Source organism: Ammospiza nelsoni, chromosome Z (genome assembly GCF_027579445.1).
Source record: "Ammospiza nelsoni isolate bAmmNel1 chromosome Z, bAmmNel1.pri, whole genome shotgun sequence".
NCBI lineage: Eukaryota > Metazoa > Chordata > Aves > Passeriformes > Passerellidae > Ammospiza > Ammospiza nelsoni.
Window position 1 is genome coordinate 67,175,196 of NC_080669.1, and position 14,249 is coordinate 67,189,444.

Here is a 14,249-nt window from a genome sequence, read left to right on the forward strand (position 1 = left end):
TAATCTTTTAACTCAAAAAGTCATTATCAATATCACTATTTCTGGTAGTATAGGCTGGGCAACACCTAATCAAATGATGGGCATTTATTGTTATAATGATGAAAGAAGGGATGAGTCACAGGGAACTGGAAATGTTCAGCTATTCTACTAGAGGGAGTGGTCTATAATGCATTTAAGACTGGATTAAAAACAAAGGTAGATTAAATTGTCAACCTCTTTTCATGCCAGATTTATCCAGAAGTTGCATACAAGACAATTCTGAATGGTCTTTTAACTTAAAGTGTTTGCACATTAGTCCTGAAATGTGTATCTGATAATGGGAACTCAAAGTTGGCGCAAAAGCTGAAGATGGGTCATGTTTCCATGTCTTACCAGCTCAGAGAATGCGTGACATGGCAACACCCTTTCATTCCTCACACGTGGGTAACCACACTTTCTTACTTAGCTGTCAAAGAAAGAGTAGTAGGAAACAAGAGATTTCACATTTAGCTTGTGAATTGCTCTTGTACCTGCTGGTGCCCAGATCAATGAACTGAAAAACGGTGCCTTGGTGGTGGCAGTAACTGGAACAAGCTCAGAGGGAAAAGTGAAAAAGGCAAGAGACAAACAGGCATGAAAATGTGACTCACATTTTTTGGACATGAATCCCAGTGAATCATAGCAATTTCATAGACAACTGCCCACGTTCTGACAGAAAGACAGTGCGCCTTTTTTGAGGTACTTTTCCTTAAGCATTTTTCTGAGGCCGTGGCAGACCTGGCAGTGTCTCACTGTAGATCTTCCCACTGAGTTAAATAATGAGAAGGCATTTGGATAAACATAGCCAAAACATCCAAGATTTGTTAATCTCCAAGTGCAAAAGTGCTTATTTCAACAGTGGTGGTAAAAACAACTTTTAGCCTGCTCCTGCAACCTGGTCACGTGAAGTGGTCTAGACTAGGGTGTGCATCTAGGGTGTGCATCACTCCATCCATTTAAGTGATGACCAGCAGGAAGATGTGCAAGCTCACAGGGAATAATTTCTAGAGCTCAGTTTCCTTTTCCTACCCTGATTCAGTTTCTTGCATCTTGAGAGTAAGAAAGGACATACAGGGGTGTAACTTTTATCACTTTGCTCGGTGGATAATGAAATCCAGGATTCAACATATTTGTACCCACACATATCAACCACAAGGTCCAGGGCAAGCCTGGTTTGTGTTTGATGCGTGCATGCTTCATGTGTGCTGCAATGGCTCTGACAGGTAATACCAAGGCCAGTGCAGGAAGCCGACTTGTTCTCTCTCATTGCTGCAGTGATTGTCATTATTAATTCTCTGTGCTTTCATGTGTGTAGAGGTTCATATGTACTGGGGACTCATTTTAATGAGTTGTACTTAATATGTACACAAACTTTTCTTTCTCCTGTTTTTTAGACACCCCCTGAAGTCACAGGAGCTTTCATAGGGGCTGCACACCAGTGAAGGAAGGGTGATGTGCTGTTTTTCTGACGCAGCTTTTCTGTACCCAGGGCATTCCTATAAATGAGAGGGGTATTAGGACTCTAACAAAAGTCAGATAAAGGGAAAGGGTGAAGGGACAAAATGAATGAAACTTCCATTAAGCACAGTCTAAGGAGTTTCTTCATGTTATCTGAGGTTATTCAGGCTGACAGGTAAGCAATGCTGTTGTCACTTTAACAAAAGCATGCATCGATATGCAATGCGATGGAGCCACAGAAGAGCTGTGTTTAAATGAACTAAAGCATGAAAGAAAGCTCTTGACCAATTCATTGAGGAAAACCAGTGAAATTGCTTTTCCATTTAGCACAGTGAGAAGTACCCCTTCTCCCTTCTGTTACTCCAGTTAAAAATGCTTTGTTTCTTCTGACTATTGCCCTCAAAACTTTCTTGCACTAATTCAAATGAAAAGTTTTACATTCCATCAGTTGGGAATTTTACCATAGGAAACATGGCCAATTATTCTGTCATGATTACTTTTTTCTACTTGGCTGCTTTGGTGATTTAAAACAGTCCTCCCTTTCAATGGCTGCTCAAGGGTTTTCTCCTGTACTCATAGAATCTTCAGAGAGAGGGTTCAGGTGATTCTTCTTTCACCTCTAGTGATGAGAAATTCTTAGATAAGAGAAAAAATCCAGACTTATGTCTGCTTGCAGCTCTTCTGGGAGACAGCAACTCATTGACTGAAGTTTTTGCAGTTCGTGAGGAAAAATTATCTGACAATTGGTCAGGAGCAGAAGTTCTTGCAGTGAATATTCGGGCATTTCATGTCCTCCCAGACCAAACCAATGCAGCATTTTGAAGCCCACATCCACACTAAGAGCCTTCTCACGCATTGGTAGTAGGTATTGGTTTGGCACTTTTGCACTATAAGGTATAAATATGATGTGTTTATGGAGCTCGAGAAGGGCAAATGGAAAGCAGAAGGAAATTGCCAAGTGATTGATAATAACCTAAGGCTAGAGCATCTCCTAGAACTATGAAGGACAGTTATAATTTAAGGAGCAGAAAGAAAGCACATATTATTTCCTCCCTGTAAATTTAAAAGCTAGGCTAAAGATGGCTGGATTGACAATTCTTTGGTATTTCTACTGTCTCTGAAGATCTCAGCCTTGGCTCCATGCTCATTTTCTGTATTAAAACAAATGACAGTACATGAGGAGAAAATTTCCCCCACTTTAAAAAAGCACACAATGTTACATGAACTTAAACTAGCAATTAAATACTGCCATCTAACCGGATGCTTCCTTTAAAAGCAATTTTACACTATAAAATCAGCAACAAGAGATATCTGGGTTTGAGAGATCTACATTTTTGAAGCTGAATATCCAAGGTATACACCATTTTGTCTGAAGCTTTGATCTTGTGTTAGAAAAAAAAAATAGCATTATTATCATGTTATCCAGCTCAGTTGACAGAGGATTTTATATTTTAAGAATGCTTTTGAGATGCCTAAGTTGAGAGCACAAGGATGTTGTTTTCCTTATTAAACAGAATAAGAGTTGTAGTTTGAGCAACATAGTGCTTAAGCTGACAATAAAGCACCTAAACACAACAAAGTTAATATCTGATGAAAGATGAGCACTGAGTGATTGACCAAACTTCTAACCAATGCAGAGAACTCAATTACATTTCTTCATGATAACATTGACACTTGCAGGACTGCATGGGTCTGTCAGTTCCCAATTTAAAGAATTACTTTTTTGTGGTTGAAAATGTTGGCTTGTTCCAAAAATAATGGACACAGACATGACATACTGTATGAAGTGCCAGCCTAGAGATACATGTTGGTTGGGTTGTTTACAAGTGAAAAATACTTTAATCCTTTGAAATATAATTAAGAAAATGCAGCATTGTCAAGCTTCAGTGCTCAAAAAAGTTCTCTGCTATGTGCTCCCCTCTCAAATGCAAGATGTCAAGTCATAACATTATTTATTTATAGATATATATATGTGGATAAAGATGGGATAAATATACACATATTCAAATATATACATACACCTATGTAAACATATCTATGCACATGCTTGTGCAGATGTATATAAATACATTAAAGTAACTCCTTGTTTCTCCTCTTCATTTGTAAGCTATCTTTAAGTACCTGCTTCTCTAGTGAGGGATTGTTTTTGTTCAGTCACTAGCCCTGGCAAAATGTCTTTTTTAATTTGAGGTGGGTTTTGTTACATTTTTTTAAATTTATTTGGGGTTTTTAACACCATTCAAGAAACTGTTTCTGACACCACATCATGTTTACAAGGACTTGAGTGCTAAAAATAGAAGTTCAGTGCTATGTAGACTTAGTAGATTGTTTGGTTTGGTTAAAAAACCCCTGCAAACTGTTCAGAGGAATGGGAAATAATTTCATTATCTTTCACAATTATTTCCATGACTATACATTAAATTCGAAGAAACTTTCTAAAATCAAACACTTTTATTCTGAAAATGCCAGCAAAGGATGTTTCAACAGGTAGATGTCCTGTAAGAACCTCCACTGCCCAGAAGAAATCTGGATTTCTGAGCTGTTACAGGATGGGTATGGTTGTTGCTACAAACACTGAGACCAACCGCTTGGACTAAGACTGCTGCTGGGATGCAGCAGGTCTCTGTTTTATCATGGTCTCACCCTGTCCACAGGTCACATGCAAATATTTAATTTTACCTATACAAACATAGATATATATTACTGTTAATGCGACATTTTGTAAGCGTTGTCCAAATTAAAGATGTGTGGATTCTTTTTTGCAGTAGACAGGTACACAGGTTAGAATAAATTAGCTGCCAGCCCAAATAACTGTGGTCTCTGGAGTTCATGCAAGCCTCCTCTGACAGTGTTGCTGGTGCATCTCAAGTGGAAACTGCCAAGTGGAAAGTCATCCCTAGGATGATCTGAAATGGGTTCTTGGTCTTATACCACAGAATTCTAGAGTACAAATGCATTACATCTCTTAGAGCTACCAAAAATATGACAAGTGAATTTTTATTGTTAGCAAACCCAAATGTGCAATTTGCTTGCAGACAACCCACATATGTGCTTGCATCTTGTTTTAACTTTGCTTTAATGTCTGGTGCAATTATTTAAAATAGTGAAATATGAAGGGAAATTATGTTCCTTTTAAAAGATAAGGATATTTCATTCTTTTTCACTTGGCAGAAAAAAAATCTTGATTGAAATTAAGTTCCAACAACATGGAGGAAAAGCATTAAAATGTGGAATGAATATTTTCTCTTAGCTTCAAATAAGGTCAGACCTCTCTGCACAGGAGACACTAAGAGAACCAGAGTTTCTTTTTCCCTCAAAAGAAATCATCCTTACATATACACTGAAATTATAATTTTCTTTTAAACCAACACAAAATAGGCATGTTCATATTTTAAGTAATAAAAGAGCGATTAAGACAAGTATCTGGAGCTTTTAATTGTTCTTGTCTGCATTATGAAGTGTTTCTTGTTTCCTAAAACTGCAGTCACTTTACTGGGGCTTTAGAAGCTGTGTGTGTTGCAAAACAACCAAAACCAAACCAACAAACCAAGAAACCAAAAGCAAATAAACAAACCCAACGCCCTCCCACACCACCAAAAAATCCCCCCAAAACCCCCAAATGAACTTATAGTTACCTACAAGGATAATATGAAAATAACACCCTAGTAGTGAAACTTGCTTTAGAACTTGTCCCTTTATTTATCCATCTGCAGTTACGTTATGCTGTTATAGACATAAAGATGAGTTACTTAACAAGGTTATTGTTGCTTGCTGTTGTCTAGCACAGGGAAACTAGAGTACATTTTAATATTTTCATCAAGAAAAATGTGTAAATTTTTAATATGCTTCTGACTTAGTTTGGGTGGTTTTATTTCCCGGCTTCTTTTACATCTTCATACTGCAGTGTAGAGGTGGTATATGAGAGGTGGTACAGACCAGTAGCAATGTGCTAGGCTTTTAAGAACCATTATACAATCAGTAAAGAATCAGACAGGGTAAAAAAAAATAAAATAATTGTGGTCTTAGTCAGAGCAGTTTGGACAGACCAAATTCTCTGACTCATGGCAGATAGCCCATTTTAAGATTTATTGATATCTTCACATTAGATGATGCCAAGAAATAAATTGCTAGTAGCGAGACCCTATTTAGCAGCAGTAGAGAAACCATTGCCTCATTACCAGTGTGGGTGCAATGTCTTGTGGACATGAGATTTGCCAAACCAATACACTAAAGAAATGTGCTTTTCATGGGGCATTCCCCTAAGAAATATTGCCAGTGGGAATAAAAGGAACATGTCTAAGATGAAAGCCATGCCCCTAAAAATTTGGGCGTATCTGCCTCATTTCTATCTGACCCTGAAGTATATCTCAGAAGGTGTAGTAGTTAATACAAATACAGGGACCAACGTACCTTCTCGCAATTACAGCAGGAAGTGCTGTATTGTAATTAAGGGGCGAAGTGGGGCATATGGAAAGGGAAACCCTTAATAAGTGATAGACCCTTCAAAAGAAATTTCTAATTAGTATGCATTTGATGTGTACTTTACCAATTTTGCCTGGAATAAATTGCTATGTTTGGTCTTTGAAGGGATGGTGAGCTTAACTTTTACAGAGAGAGCAATTTTCTCTCTTCTTGACTCTGTTAAATGGAGGAAATAACTTCAAGACTGAAGCAGTAGTCAGCCCATCAATCATCCTCACAGCTGGAAAATGGGGATCCCAAATGCTGAGATGAGTTAATCTGTCAGTTAATAAATTTGTAGTGGCACCATATGGTGTTGACACACTCCACGTTGTGGCAAAGGACAGCACTGTTTACACAGGCATGCTGTGTTTTCAGGTACCTCCCCACTGGCATATGCCTGTGTTTGGGAGGATCAATTTATTTTATACAAATAATTTGACTGAATTTATCTGTTCAGAGAGCATAATTGTTGGCTAAACTTACATAATCCTGTCCTACCCAGATGGAAGGAACAAAGTGTGCTGGCAGCAGGCAGGTTTCTTTCTCCATTCTGGAGAATGCTGTCTCTGGATTAACTTTTAACTTATTAACTTATTAACTTATTAACTTATTAACTTTTTTAAAGCTGATGGTAGGCAGGTGTGCAGCCTGTGCCCACTGTAAGTGACAGACATGACAAGAGAACTTACAGGGAAGCTAATTTACATGTTCCAGCCTGTCTGCTGTCCTTAATTGTCCCTCTCCTTCTTGTCCTAACTGGGAGAGGAACACACACAAAACTCAGTATTGCTAATTCCAACACTAGTACTGTACAGTAAAAAACTGTCACTTTTTACAAACCAAATGAGGGAACATAGGCTGATAAGCAAAAAATATTATCCCCCCTTCAATGTATTTTAAACCACATGAGCTGGGCAATTTAGCTAAAGGCATGAACAGGACACATTTTTCTGAATCAGGATAAGGCCACACGCAGACTTGGCTAGGCACTGCAGAGTATGTAGCTTTCTAGCTTTAGCTTTTAAATTCCTCAATTTTACAATTATGTTTGAAGCCACTAATTTTAAATACCATGATTACATTTTAACTGGAGTAATAAAACTCAAATATACAAAGTGTTCTTTTTAATATTTTCTTTTCAGTCAAGCTTCTTTGCTATAAACAGTGTCTTTCTGATTAGTCTTCAGAAGAAGTGTTAGATTCTTCTTTCACTTTAAACCAGGATAAAATAAAATAAAGCAATCTTTTTTAAAGCTTATTATTTGTTGCATAATAAGCAACAAATTTCAAAATATCAAAATTATATGTGTTTGGAATTTGTAATGCAGCATGAAATAGTTTCCCAAAGGGGGGATTATAGCAATGAGAAATACAATCATACATTTTAGGGAGTTTCCCCACCTTGCTTTCACAGCAGCTTTTTAGTATGGGGTGTAGGGACTTTCCTTAACTTTAAGCTTGCTGTTCCTTTCAGTTTCTTAACTTTTACCTTGCATTACTTCTGTCCCTTTGAAATTGGTGGTCTGGAACTGATGGATAAATATGACCTAGAAAGTAGAAAAAGCCCCCCACTCTCAGGTATATCTCGTGAACTGAAAGAGACAACTAATAGACAATTGGCTTGTGAATGTAAATGTTATGGAGCTATTATGTTCATTTTATAGTACTTAGTTTTTGAATATTCATCTCTGTATGCAGAACTTGTAATTCTGACAGCCAAAAAAGGGTGAAAAGTCCTTCTTCCTTCCCTCTTTCCTCTGTCATGTCCCCAAAACCTTCTCATTCATTTCAGCAAAGATGTGATGGAAGGAAGCTTGCCAGAATACTCCCAAACATCTAGGAAAGCTTTTCTTTTCTCTTTTCAGCTGTACAAACTAGAGTTTAGAAAATTATCATTCAGCAACCTTCTAGGACGAATGAGAAAGGATCAGTGGCAAATACATTCAAAATCAAGGGAGGAAGCTTCCACAGGACTATATAAAAGAAAAATTAGATTTATTCAACAGCAGACACAGGGAGAGCGGATGACCTCAGTTCATGCAGTAAAAAGCATCTCTCCACCTGTACTTTTTCAGAAGGTAGTTTTATGTGAAAGTAGATGTAAGAAAGTGTAAATAATGGAATATATGTCCCTTATCTTCCCCTTCTGCCTTTAGAGAAAAGGACTTCTAAAGAACACTCATTAAACCAGATTTATTTAATGTGTAAAAGTAGAAGAAAAAGTTTTCCTGCATATTAGTGGTTGTGTTTTTAAATCATAAACCGTAGTGTATTAGTTCATACACAGTGTAATATTAACTACAATAGCAAATTCCTATTGCAGGGTATGATTTTATTTTTAAATGAATGAAGGAATTTTTGAGGAGGGCAAGAAAAGGGAGGGCTTGTATATTAGATTTGGACATGGATCTGTTTTCAAAATGATAGCCAATATATATATTAATGAAGATTTTTTCATTAGATAATTTCAAATTTAAGAAAAAATATGTTGACATACAAATCCTCAAAAATCTGTAGTATTAACCACTAGTTGTTTGATCTACAAAATCACAATCCTGAAAATACATGAAGTAATATACAAAAGGATCAATTGGTTTATACCAACTTTCATTTCAAAGTATATATTTTGCAGCTGAGCTCTGCAAACCTTTCAAAAGCTGTCTTCCAAATGGAAATACGTATATATCTTCATATGGAAAGCATTAAAGGCCATGATTTTATATGGAAAGAATATGGAAAGTGGGTCCATATCCTGGCTTGACTGTTTTGATCAATTTTTAAATTTTTTTTACCGGCTTTATATATGCAAAGCATGTTAAAATTGGCAGGATATTTAGAGAGGATATTTAGACTCATCACTATTTATGAATTCCCACTAGGGAATTCTCTGTCTCTGTCTCTGGATGCCTGAGGTCACAAGTGCTACCAACAGAGAGGGGACAGATGAATACTCTTAGGAATCCTTGACAAAGGCACCACTAAACTGTAGTTTCAATTAAAACTCAATTTTATTAAGGGAATATATGGTTAATGTAGCGCAGAATTTATGTTTATGGGACTGGTTCTCTACAAACAGACAGAATATAGTAGAATTTATAAGTAAGTATGCAGAGTTTATAATAAAACTGATTTTCTGAATGTGCTCTGAACTGTTGTGCCTCCCACTCCTGTGCTGGGTTTATCAGCACCATTGGGCTAGCCTGGGACCTTCAAAGATGGTGAGGAGGGGCCTGGTGCACAGGAACCTTTAGGGAGGGAAAGAGGCCTGCTTGTTTTGTCTGCTTAGAGCACAGAATCTACAGGCCCTGATAATGTGGGGGAGCGGGACAAATGCATCCTGTGCAGCCACAGACACTGGCTACTTGCCTTGTAAAATGGTGTTAGTTCTGCTGACCACACTACTGGGGTTAAAGCTCGGAAAGCATGTCACAGGCAGCAGTCACTCAGGCAGATTGAGGTCAGTGCTTTGAAGACATATCCCAGAGGCCCCTAAAGCCTCGTGGATTGTGATCCAATCTTACCTGTTAGCCTCTGTAAGAACTAGGCTGTGCAGACATGAAGTCTGGATGCCCTCTCCCAAGGAGTGTAAAGGATTTATCTACATTTTTCCTTCTTGTAACCAGGGAGAAACATCCTATACATGGGATGCAGTGACAGAACACCACCTAGTGACCGCAACTGGTTCAGATTTAACTCCGTTAGCTCTTCCCACTCTTTCAGGAAAGGAAAATATAGCACATGAAACTGCAACAATCCTTCAGCAACTACATCAACTATAGCAACTTCATCAGGGAGTATCTACTCCACATTCTTCCAGCTTCTGGTTCATGCAGCAAGACCTTTGGAAGAAGTTCCAATCCAGACTGTGTGATTGCACAATGGAACTAGAGCGAAGACTAAGCAATCAGAGGTTTCAGTTTCAAAAAATCAGTTATATCATTGTCTCAAAGCAGAGTGAATAGTCAAATTGCCCTTCCTGATAGTTTCAACAGCTTTTGAAGATACTCACACAAAAATGGATTGCAAGAAGTGCTTAACTTTGTATCTCACCATCTTGCAGTGTCCACAATACTGTCAACAAAGGAGCAAAGAAAACAGCACGTTTTTATTCTTTTGCTATCTATTTTTAAGGGTATCTGAACTCTGCTTTTCTGTTTTGCATGGCATATGATCTTTGGGCATACTATAAAGGTAAAATATGAACCTCTTTTGCCTTGTGCATGTAAAGAATCAAAATTAATTGGACTACAGCTGATATCAAATAGCTCTTCTGGTATGTAAACATATAATTGGTACAAAGAATTGAACAATATTAATATTTCTGGGTATATTTGCTGAATATAATCCTCCTCAAAGAAGAGACATTCTTTGCAAGAATTCCCTTCATAAATAACCACACTTCTCGAGCTTGAAATTCTTGGCTTCAATTGCAGGAGAAGTTTTTCAGTTTTTCTTTTGGGGAAAAGTCATCCAGCTCCCGTATTTTTTCAGTCAACTGTTTTCTCAGACTCCTAGTAAATCAGCCTTTCCATGTTCATGTGGTTCTTACAGACAGTATCTCATTGTGTACTAATTGCAGACAATTTAAACAAATTGTCTTTCATATTTCTGGAAAGAAACCCTCGTGTGACTCTGTAACAAGGAGCAGCAGAAAAGGACCAGAATTGTGCAGGAATCATAAACAATTTTCTTCCAGTTACACTCATGTAACTAAGAGTGGAATTTGAGGCAGAGCTATAATGACCCAGAGCAGCACATAAGACTGCTTATGTCATATCCCTCACTCACTGTGTTTTGAAGGTTTATGTCATAATATTGAGTGCATGTATTAGACAACCATTATCATCATGCTAATTGAGGATATTTTACTGCATCCTATGACCCCCAGGTACAAACTGATGGTGCCAGATTGGTTCTACAGACCCAGTTGCTTTTTTGGAGGCATAAAATATAAAATGGATCACATTTTCCTGCTAGGCTGCACTGTCCAGGTTGCAGAGTACATAGCAACAAGTGGCCTGTTAAATGATGACAAATCTTTTAGCTCCTGGCTTTAGACCTCTGACCTCTTGACTCCCAGCCTGTATCCAGGGAGCAGTTTGGGGAGAAGAATGCAATAAACAGCTTGGAATCTAATAGTGCCAAAGCAATTCCATCAAATCCAGCTGTTAACACCACTACTCATTAAAGACTGACAACATGTTGACTAAAATAAGGCCTTTTTATGGTGTGGGCTTTTGCAATTGCTGAGAGTCCAGAGCTGCTTCCTCCCATCCACACACAATTCATGGAAACAGCAGTAAATGTCATTCTAAGTAAATATGTCATATTGTCCCTTAAATTGTGAGTGAATTGTGTTCGATTGAAGTCTTTTTCTTTCTTAATTTACTGGTTATCAGTTCTGAGCATTATGTGTTGCCAGCTTCACAGCACAGAAGTGACTCAGCACATAACTTCTGCTTTTCAGGTGCTCTGACTGATATTTATATTTTGCTTTTATTATAATTTCAAATGTCTCTGTTTTTCTTTTGGAAACCCTATATACAGGAACATAGGAAATTATGTCTACATTTGCCTTGCTGACACCTGAAATGAGGCACAAGTTTAGGCACAAGTTAAAGCACACTGTGTCCAACAGTGGATGTCAAAACTTTACCACGGGAGGTTTCAAATACTGATTGCACCTTTCTGTTCATACACTCATGCATTCAAAATACAGAAAACCAGCAAGCATCTCAGAATTGTAGAACTACTGAATCATTTAGGTTGGACAAGACCTCTAAGATCATAGAGTCTATGCATTTACCTAGAGCTCCCAAGCCCACCATTAAACTGTGTCCCTGAACAACATTTCTACACATTTAAATCACTCTAGGGATGGTGACTTCACCACTGCCCTGAGCAGCCTGTGCCAGGGCCTGACAATCTTTCCAGTGAAGAAATTTTTCTTAATATCCTATCCAAACCTCTCCTGGCACAACTTGAGGCCATTTCCTCTTGTTCTATCACTTGGTGCTTCATAGAATTGGCTGTTATGCACTGAGGAGAAAACAAAAGAAATTAAGGAGCATGATAGTGTTGGAGAAGCTCAGAGAGGAATGCATGCTGCTAAGCACCTCTTAAGAGTCCTTCAAACCCAAAATAGTTGTCTGTCCCAGTGGTCACAAGGTCTGCAGGGTGAGAGAGAGACAAGAATGTTGAATCCAAGTTCAGAAGGCTTGATTTATTGTTTTATGATATATATATATCACATTATGACTATACTAAAAAGAATAGAAGGAGAAGTTCTCAGAAGGCTAGCTAAGCTAAGAATAGAAAAGAATGAATAACAAAGGTCTGTGTCTCAGCAGAGAGTGAGACCCAGTTCTGCCGTGAGTGGTCAGTAAATCCAAACATCCACAGGAGACCAATCTCGGATCCACCTGTTGCATTCCACAGCAGCAGATAACCATTGTTTACATTTTGTTGCTGAGGCCACAGCTTCTCAGAAGGGAGAAAAATCCTAAAGAAAGAATTTTTCACAAAAGATGTCTGTGACATTTCACCCTTTAAATTTTATTAAATTAAAAAGAAAATTATTTGTAATTTTCTCTGCTGTGCACATGCAGAGGAAAGAACAAACACTTGCAAGGTTATCTGTTGCCAATCCAAATCTCAATCAAGTGCTGGTGTGGAATGAACAGGGAATTTCTTCACCTGTAGAACATAAAATTCTATCAAATCACCAAAACAATCTTACAATACAAGAAAATGCAAGAACAATGCAAAGAAAGTCCATGTCCAAACAGCTGAGTTTCAGGAAAAAGTCCATGGACTGAAGATGTTCCTCTTTGCCATCTCTGAAAGTCCCTTTTGGTCCTGAAACAGGCTTGCTTCAGAAAAGTCCATCAATACTTATCAAAAGCCATTGACAGTTATCAAACAATTTCAAACAATTTGGGACAACTTCTGAAATGTCCTGGCCACAGCCCTTTATTGAACAACTTTGGGCTGAACCTAATTTTTGGCCCTTCAATGCTTCAGAGCTGCTGCCAACTATTTCAACTCCTTTTATTTAATTTAATTTTGTTTGTTTGTTTGTTTGCTTGTTTTTCTATCGAAAAGATCAGCAGCAGCAGAGCAGCTAGAGAAAGATCCTGGGGAGCCCTGGCCCATGCGGACTGACCAGGAACCCCAGATCTGGCTCACAGAAAGGCAGGCCAGGACCAGTAGGGGGAAGCAAAACCCCCAAACCCATCAGGAGGCCAGGCGGTGGCCCTGGCTCATGGATGCGAACCCAACAGCCCAGGCCCAACCAGCAGGCAGGCTCTGTATTCCCACAGCCTGGCACCACACTGCCAATGGAATGGTGACCAAATGCTTCTTTTCTCAAAATCACCAAAGCATGCCAGCAGTGAGGGAACAGAAACTGTCCCCAGAAATCCCATCTCGGATCTGGGGATGGTTTTTTCCCCACAGCAAGCAAGCCATGATCGCTTCCCGCTGTGCCCTCTGCCTCTGCAATGCAAATGCAACAGGTGTGTCTCCCATCTGCCTCACAGCACCACTCCCTCTGGGCTGGGGACCAAAGGCAGAACTCTCGGGACCCACCTGCCCCTTGCCGCTGGAGCATGCAAGAGGCGGCAGAGAGATTCACACCCCCCAAGGGGAAGCAACTGACCAAAGACCCCCCAACCCGCCAAGAATGCTGATTTTGAACGTAGGCAGATGGGCTGCACCCACAGCCAGAGTCCTCCACATCAGCAGCCACAAACTACGAATGGCTGCATTTTCAGGAAGGGAAAAGCCAACAGTACCTTTTGAAAGAGTCCAGCATGCTCTGGCCAGGTGCATGGTGCTGCTGTGCTTTCCGAACATCTTCATGGAGGCTTTTCAGAAGGTTCTCTTTGTGGTCAGCCTTGGCTGTGAACTATCCATATCAGGACCTTCAGTTCTTTAGCTCCAGGCTAGAATCCACTTCTGTGGTCACTTGTGAAGCAACCATCAATGCCACACATTCAGGGTTTACCCAGTGCAGCAATTGCTCCTCTGGGGGTCTCTCCAATTGATGGTTTGTCCTCCTAAGCCACTCGGGTCACCAATTGTCACAGTGGTCACAAGGGTCTTCAGGGTGAGAGAGAGACGAGAATGTTGAATCCATGTTCAGAAGGCTTGATTTATTGTTTTATGATATATATATATATATATATTACATTATGACTATACTAAAAAGAATAGAAGGAAAAGTTCTCAGAAGGCTAGCTAAGCTAAGAATAGAAAAGAATGAATAACAAAGGTCTGTGTCTCAGCAAAGACCGAGACCCAGCTCT